This window comes from Zootoca vivipara, chromosome 3 (genome assembly GCF_965207765.1).
Source record: "Zootoca vivipara chromosome 3, rZooViv2.hap1.1, whole genome shotgun sequence".
Lineage (NCBI taxonomy): Eukaryota > Metazoa > Chordata > Lepidosauria > Squamata > Lacertidae > Zootoca > Zootoca vivipara.
The window spans coordinates 97,971,529-97,980,607 of record NC_142586.1 but is presented as its reverse complement, the minus strand read 5'-3'; the positions used below and the strand labels follow the sequence as shown (position 1 = coordinate 97,980,607).

General features: G+C 43.1%; 1 long non-coding RNA gene across 1 annotated transcript; it reads right to left on the bottom strand.

Annotated features, from left to right (window-relative positions):
* Positions 1 to 175: 175 nt before the first annotated feature.
* LOC148686367 (uncharacterized) lies at positions 176 to 5,688 on the bottom strand. Its single transcript, XR_015949149.1, has 3 exons — positions 5,573 to 5,688; positions 3,860 to 4,239; positions 176 to 975 (listed from the first exon to the last, which is right to left on the bottom strand). It is a non-coding gene; the product is annotated as an uncharacterized LOC148686367 (long non-coding RNA).
* Between the last annotated feature and the right edge of the window lie 3,391 nt (positions 5,689 to 9,079).

Genomic DNA, 9,079 nt, shown 5'->3' with positions numbered 1-9,079 from the left:
TGTGATCATTTGCTTTAGAGGCTCCAGAATCAATGAGTAGGCTTTTAGATATTCAGTAGAAAGAACATCTAGGTAAATAAACAATGCCGCCGTATTTAGTCTTAATTCAGTTTCATTAGTTAATCCAATTATCCTCAAGGCAATGCATTCATACTAAGGAATGTGATTCTGGAACATTTAGTATCTTCTACTTGTGTGCCACATGCAAGGTTGTATGTGTATATTTTCTGTTGATTAACGGATGTTAAACTATAAATCTGGAGCCCCATGAACCTGATCCTTACGTCTATATTTAGGCCAGAAGTTCTTTATTTATTTATTTATTCATTCATTACTTGGACTTAGAAACGCTATCTGCCTCCCTGTGACAGTATCTAAATGTTGCCACCCTTTCCACTCTTTCTCTTGGCATGTCCACCCAGCTCAGCCTGCATTTATTTATTTGTTAATTCATTCATTAAATTTCTACCCTGCCCCTCCTCCCAAAGGAGTCCAGGGCGGTAAACAACGAGTAAGAAGGCATCTTAAAAACAATTCCAATACAGAGTTAGACTAGGGAAGATCTCTACTTAAAAGGCATGTTAAAAGAAGGCGGTTTTTTTAAGGTACCCAAAAGACAGCAAAGATGGTGCCTGTCTCATGTACATGGGGAGGGAAATCCAAAGTTTAAAAGTGCCACAACACCCTATAACTCTGGAGCTCCATAACTCTGGGAGCAGCTCCCCATTATACAGGCTTACATTATGTATGGGTTAGTTACAAGGTTGGCCTTAATTTCTCATAACCCAAGATTAGGAAAAGCCACATTCACAGTGCATCCTTCAGCCAGAGGCCCATCTGGAATAGCAGAAGTAATGTGTGGAGCTTAGTGAGTGGAAGTGTAATGAGACATTATGCCTTATTGTTAGGTTGTTATTATCATTTATTAAATTTGTATACCGCCCTTCATCAGCAGATCTCAGGACGGTTCTCAACCTAAAAGTACAATATAAAAATACCAGATGCATGATAACAACAACAACAACAAATCAATAGCACCCCCCATATTCCCCCTCACACAAGCACATTTAAAAGGCGTATATGGTGTTAATCAGCCAAACGCCTGGTTAAAAAGGAACGTTTTCACCTGGCTCCTAAAGGTGTATTCTGAAGTCACCAGCCAAAGTTCCTTGAGGAGAGCATTCAACAAATGGGGAGCCACTGATGAAAAGGCCCGTTCTCGAGTTTCCACATTGTGAACTCTTGTGGAGGAGACACACAAAGAAGGGCCTCAGAGGATGAACTCAGGGTCTCTTCCTATGGAGAGAGGTGGTCTTTGAGGTATTGTGGTCCTGAGCCATTTAATGCTTTTAAGGTCAAAACCAGCACTTTGAATTGGGCCTGGAAGCTAATTGGCAGCCAATGCAGCCTGGCCAGGATCAGTGTGATATGCTTAAACCAACTTGTCCTATTGAATTGAATTCTGCACCAGTAATTCATCCTGAAACTGTAGACCAGGATGAGCTGTCAGGCCCTCCAGCTATTGCTGGACTCCAACTCCCCAACCAACATGACCAAAGGTCAGGAATTATGGTGGTTGTAGTCCAGCAACACCCAGAGGGCCATAGGCTACCCCACCCCTGCTTGTAGCCAAGAAGGCTGGCTGTGACCCCAACAGTGTTGCCCTACTTCTAGCAATAAACACAGCACATTGTTGGCAGCAAAAGTTCTCACAAATTCAAGGGAGTGGAATAGTCCTTGAAGCTGTCTCGCAGCTAGGAAACAGCCCGGAGTTCCCAGTGCCTCAAGGTTTGGGAAGGGCGCAATGGCACTTTAAAGTCAATGTTCCACACCCCTTTTCAGAATTTTGCTAAGACCTCTTCAAACACAACAGAGCTCGCATGGCAACTGCTGACACAGCTCCAGCTAAGCCATAGAGTCCCTTGATCAAAATGTAAACACGAAGGTTTCATTTGTTTACATATGACTCTCACCTTGGCATGGCTGATCCCAGCAACACACCCCATGTGAATCAAGGAAAGATCTCAATGGCAAATGATCAAGCTTGAACTTGTTGAGATAGAAAAGCTCGCCAGAGAGGCTGAAGCAGAATTCATCTCTGACAGATTAAATACTACTGTCATAAGCATGATTTGTGCTGAAAATGTACAGGAAAAACCCAGAGGACAATCGAGGAAGTCAGTTACATCACCATGAAAACAGCAGCCATGGACAAGGCCAATGACTCTTTAACCCCTTTCTTCCTTTTCCTCTTTTCACACTCTACTAAATCCTCTACAAAGGCTTGCAGAGGACACCTATGACCTTCATTTCCCCTCATTGCCCCTCAGGAAATGAGAAATGCATACAATTCATTTCCCTTTGCATGGGCTATAGCAACAGATATGTCGGTAGAGTGTTCTATTAAAGAGTGTTCAAATGGGCAGATCTGGATCTGCAATCCACGAATAGATTAGCTATAAAACAGCTAATCATACCTATGGGCCTTCAAGATGGAACCACCACTATTACTTCATATAAGAGTCTCCAACTGCGTCTGAAGAATAATAAATCCTTGCTAAGGAATTTGTGTAACTCTAAAAGCAGACATTGAAAGCAATAAGTCTGATAACTTTCTTCAAACATCTGAAGGGCTGTGACACAGAAGATGGAGCAGATGCTATTCTCTGTTGATCCAGAGGGCACGACTAATGGGTGGAGATGTCAAGGAAACTGATTTCAGCTAAGCATCAGCAGAATCTTCCTAACAATAAGCAGTGTTTGGCCAGGAAACAGGCGGCCCCAGAAGGTGGCCTCACTTCATGCAAATTCATTTATTTATTTGCTATACTTATATCCCATATTTTCCCCAAGGAACTCAAGACAGTGTATATAGTTCCCTCCCCTGCATTTTATCCCCATAACAAGCCTGTAAGGTAGGCTAGGTTGATAAGCCCAAAGTCAACCAAACTGAGTTTCATGGCAGAGCGGGGGTTTGAACCTGCCTTTCCTTGGTCCTAGTCCAATGCTCGAAGCTACCAACTGTGGGAGGCAGTGGAAGACAGGAGTGCCTGGTATGCTCTGGTCCATGGGGTCACGAAGAGTCGGACACGACCAAACGACTAAACAACAACAGTCCAATGCTCTAAGCCAGGGGTCGGCAAACTTTTTCAGCAGGGGGCCGGTACACTGTCCTTCAGAGCTTGTGGGGGACCGGACTATATTTGGGAGGGGGTGAACGAATTCCTATGCCCCACAAATAACCCAGAGATGCATTTTAAATAAAAGCACACATTCTACTCATGTAAAAACACCAGGCAGGCCCCATAAATAACTCATAGATGCATTTAAATAAAAGGACACATTCTACTCATGTAAAAACACATTGATTCCCGGACCGTCTGCGGACTGGATTTAGAAGACGACTGGGCCGGATTCAGCCCCCAGGCCTTAGTTTGCCTACCCATGCTCTAAGCACTACACCACATTGTGTCTCCTTATGCCATTTCTGTCTGAAATACAGCAGCTTGGAGTAAACACCCATGAACAAAGGGAAACCGTATTATTTCCTGCCAGCTCTGGTTCCTCAGTGCTTCACATGTAAATGTTCAGCTGCTGGGAGAACAGAGTGTGAATTTGCTTTCTTGCTCACAAACCAAGGAGTAGATTCCAGCTGATGGTCATGGGGGTAGACAGCAAGCTCCTGCCTCTTCCTGGAAATATTTATAATGGTTACAAGTGTCAAGAGGCGGGAGAATGGAGGCAGCAAAATCCAACCAATGTGCATGATTTTCACTACCCATTTCATAGGCAGAATATAAATTATATGGATGAATGAATGAACAGTTGTACTCCAGCTTCTGCAGGGAGATGTGCTAACCTTGATTTCTCCTGCTCTGTCAGCCGATAGCACATTATAACAATGACAGTGAACGTGATGTTCCCCATGAGTTTTGGACTACAACTGACATTGTCCTCAGTCAGTATGGCCAATGGTCAAGGATTATGGGAGTTGAAGTTTACAACGTTTGGAGAGCACCATGTTGGCTACCCTTGCATTAGAACATTGTGATGCTGCTACTGCGCTCCTGGGCTTCCGGCACTCCTCCGGTTGGCCATTGCTGGGTGAGATAGGCCTGTGGCTTGACCCTGCAGGACTCTTCTTACGTTCGGCAATTTGCTGGTTAATAGTCAAGATAGCCGGTTGTTCGGAAGCCTTTGGCAGCACATAGAGAAGATGGCATTCTTCCAGTTGACAGGCTGTGTGAAAAACATGAGCTGGTGTCAAGGAAGGTGATGGACAAAGCGAGCTGTCAGTAGGCTGAAGGGGAAATGCTTTGGAGGTGCAGGGTTTCTCTTTTCTCCCCCTGCACATTTTATCTTGCATATTTCTAGGTGTTCCTCTTTGCCTTCACTTCCACATTCCCCTGCCTGCTTCAGTGTGTGCAGAGGGCAAATTTGTGGATGTTGGCAGGGAACACAGGAAACTGCCTTGTACTGAAGCAGACCATTGGTATATCTAGTTTTGTATTCTCTACGGTACACTGACTAGCAGTGGCTCTCCAGGGTTTCAAGCAAGGGACATTCCCAACCCTACCTGTAGATGTTGGTGGGTTGAACATGGATCTTCAGATGCTCTACCACTGATCTTCAGCCTTTTCCCTATAGGTAGTGATAAGGCACATGGATGTAGCTTGTGGCTGCATGTTATGCCAATGTGGGCCAGGGGGTGAATCCCAGGAGGTCTCTAAAAGCCCACTCTCTCCCCTGGCTAAGTCCCTTCAGGAAAAATTAGTTGTGTTTAACTGATATTGGTGGCATTTAATTGATCTATCCCATTGCTCTCATCCTGATCAGGGTCTGCATTTGTAGATGAGGTAAGGGGGGGGGGGAAGTGGGCTGGGGCAAAGTAACTTTCTGCTCTATCATTAGCTCAGTGAAATTAGCATTTGACCAGAACACTTGAAATAAAAAGTAGGAAATGGAAGAGTATCCATCTTTGTTCTCTAAAGTATCCGGACCACTTTATCATCCTGCAAGAATATTCCATTCAGTGTGTTAGCTTCAAATATATACGTACTGTACTTTTAACGAAAGAAAGCAAACTTTCCGATATGGGAACTTTCCCCCAAGCTGGATATTTTTGAACTTATCACAACTTTCAGGTGAACATGCCCTGGAGTTGTCCACTTTTTATTCTAAACGTCCATCTCCCACCTAACACTTTGTAATTGTACTGGATTAAATTCTGATTGTGACGTCTGTAAACTGCACCCCACTCAACCCCAACCGCCATCTGCTCACACGTTCAAGGAGGAAAACGCCAATTAATTGTATTTCTCTCAAGGTGGATTTGAAGTTGATTTTGTTTTCAAGGCAGTTAAAGGAGCACTGTAGGTCAATAAATTAGCCCAGCAGACTACCCTCATATTATTCCCAATACAACAATTCACCGCTTGCTTTCCATCTATCTAAACTGCCTCTAGACATTTTCTCATATGGAAATGCTACACCCCCCTTTAACGCCATAATGTTTCCCCATAAAGTCTGTCTCATCTTCTCTTCCCTAAATGCTCATATACTCATAACTCACCATATAGGAGCCTTGCCTCCCACAATAAGAGATTGTATTCCTTTGGGGGTACACAAAAGCTGACCGTTAAGTTAAAATTGCCCATTCAAGGAAGGCAACAGCTTATTTCAACAAGGAACCAGAAAAAAATAACGAGTTGTTCCTGTAAGAATGAGGAAATATAGGAAAGGCAAACATATTCGCTAGTGTGGTTCCTTATATGTAATATTGCATGGCTACCTTCACAGGAAAAACCAGTGCTACCTGACCTTCTGTTGTAGAGCAGTCTTGTTTTGTAGTGGCCCAGATACCATAACCCTAGCTGCCAAACTGACCAGTATAGCCTACATGCAATGTAACACCATGATCAACTCCTGCCTGGAAACTAATGTCCCGACTGTGGAAGGATGTGTAGATCCAGAATTGGCCTCCACAGTCACTTACGGACTCATTGTGAAAACCGTGTTTATGGAAGGCAATCTTACTCGGCTACGAGTGATCGCCAAAGAAGAAGAAGAAGAACATTTGTATGGCCATGCTAAATGCTGCAAGCATGTTAAGGGGTGGTAAATCTTAGAAAGCCATACACTGAGGATGAACAGTGAGGATTGTTGCCTTCAAAAATAAGTTCTCTGCAAATGTAAGCATTGTTTCCCTTTTTGAGTGAGCGCACGGTTAGGGATGATGTGGTAGATATTTGTATATTTGTGTATGCTCAAGACTGCTGTTGTGCGCATGCCCTGTTGGTGGGCTTCCCATAAGCATCTGGTTAGTCATTATGAGAACAAGATGCTGACTTAATTTTTCACTAATATATACATTTTAATGCACACTTTCTTCTAACATGCACATTTCTCTCAAAGGAGAGTTGTGTTCCTGTTTTTGTATTATTTCATGATTCGGTTGGTTCAAATTCAGTTGTGAATCTAATTCAATTTCCCCCAAATTCCTAATATTATTATTATTTTTAGGATGATGATGATAGTTTGTATACCACCCTATACACCAGCGTTTCTCAACCACTGTTCCACGGCACACTAGTGTGCCGCGAGACACTGGCTGCTGTGCCGCGACGTGTGGCGACGAGAAGGGCGATTTGCATTGTCACGTGCCTGGCGGCCGCCAATAAACAGCACTGACCCGCCAGAAAGCAATATTTCTCCTCCTCTTTCCCAAAGCTCAGTGCAAACGAGCCTGGCGGCCGCCAATACACAACACTGACCCGCCGGACGGCTTGTGAAGCCTTATTACAGGAGATTGCAACCAACACAGCAATTGGCAAGTGTTTCTTACAGTCATAATTATAGTCAATATAGGGCGGCACAGAGTTAATTTTTTTAAACTTTTTTAATGGTGGTGTGCCTCGTGATTTTTTTCACGGAACAAGTGTGCCATGGCCCAAAAAAGGTTGAGAAACACTGCTATACACAACATAAAATCACAATATAAAAACACAAAATAAATAATAACAAAAACAGGAACAACTCAATAATGTTGGGTTTAAGTTCTATCACTGAGATACGATCCCACTCATTTAGCCATTGAAATGAATGGGAGCAGCACAAAAGCATGGCAGTGCTCTTGCAAATTATACCCAAGTGAAATTGACCAATGGCCCACAACAGGTTAGCAGACCCCGTCAAACCTTAGGAAAAAGCCATGACCTGTTGGCTGCTAAGTTCTTGACCACACCCATGGCTTATTGATCTGCCGACAAAATAAATTTAAAAATTGTCCAGTAGCACCTTAGAGACCAACTAAGTTGGTTGTGGGTATAAAATTAAGTTAATGTGCATGCACACTTCTTCAGATACACCGAAACAGAAGTCACCTGACCAGACTCTTATATAGTGGGAGGGTGGAGTGGGTATAAGCTTTCGTGCATGCACATGAAAGCTTATACTCAGAACCAACTTAGTTGGCCTCTAAGGTGCTACTGGACAATTTTTTAATTTATTTTGACTGTGTCAGACCAACATGGCTACCTACCTGAATCCATGATCTGCTAACAGGCAGTATTCAGCTTAGTGGCCGCAAATTGTGCGGGTGTGACCTAAAGTAATTCCCTGCGCATAGAACAATGCATTTTACCAGTGTATCGAGATGTCCAGAGCAAGGCTTCTTGTGTTTCTCATTTCCCACCATTTCCCAGCAACACAGTAAACAAAAGAAATAAGAGTGGTGAAGTGACTCTGAATGTAAAGACAACAATATTTTTTTATGGACTAGGCCACTTCCTTTCATGCATAGATCAATTAGATGGGCACTTACTTGATGCTTAGCAACAATGAGCCTGGGCAGGGCAGATAGCAAAACAACAAAGAGCCTCGTGACTCCGGTAAATATTTTTGAAGCCATGAAACAGACCCTGTGTATCTGTGAATGATCAAAGGGACCATAAGTGTAATTATTAACTGAGGTCAATGCCATTAAGTGTCTCTGGTCGCACTTGGTGCTGAGAAGGACCAACTTGAGTGGCCGCATAAACCAAGCAAGACTACATTTATCAAAGTCTCCATGCTGTACTCCAATACCCAGTTCTAGTGTGGAGCTGGATTGCCTACAGCTCTTACTGGAAGACGATGACAACAAAATCTAGATAGGCTATCAGGGGTTACTAGCTCAGATCCTCCAAGTGTCCCTTCTTTTTTTTTTAACATAATTTTTATTGATTTTACAAATTACAAAAAAACAGTACATACATGAACACCTTTTCCACCTTCTTCCCACCCTCCTCCATGGGTCCTCCCCTGCCACAGAAGTATCCCACACAGGTGAACAGTCAGAGATGGTCCATTTTATGGTTGGATTTCTGTCCTCCTCCCCCTCCCCTGCCCCAAAGCCCCCCCCCCTGCCACCAGAGAGCTCCAGGAAATCAGGGCAGTGCGCAGGAAGGCATCCATCCAACCATCTATTCTCATACCAAAAAGAATAAAAAAAAGGAAAAAGGAAAAAAAAGGAAAAAAACAAACAAAACAAAAATAATCTTTTTTCCACTCATAATTAATAAACCATATTTTGTGGGCTTCCCCGACCTCCCCCCTTCCCCGGTTTTCGTCCCTTTTTTATCCTCTTCAACAGTTTCTTAATCTATAAAATAATTACCTTTATACCTCATACTATTTTAAAACTTGACTATTATCATTTTCACCGAATATCTAAATCACTAAAAATCAAACTCCAATTTTTCTTCCCGTGCCTAATTTTTTCCCCCTCTATAAGCCTCCATATTTTCACCTTTTTCCAAAATCAATTCACTTTTAAACTATAACTATTCCCAATCTAACCTTTCATCCCCAATTTCCGGCTCCAACCCTCCAATCCAGCAAGTTCCGTAGTCAGCAGTCCAGTTTTAATCCTAATAATCCATCCTATTAATCACAACCCCACTCTCCCTTCACCCCACCCCCTTTTTACAGTATTTTGCCATCCAGGCCTCCATACAGCACCCCTGAGTTTCTTCTCTTCTCTGATTATTTTTTCCCTCTTCCCTGTGGGCATTCTGGAGCTCCAGTAAATCCAATCGTA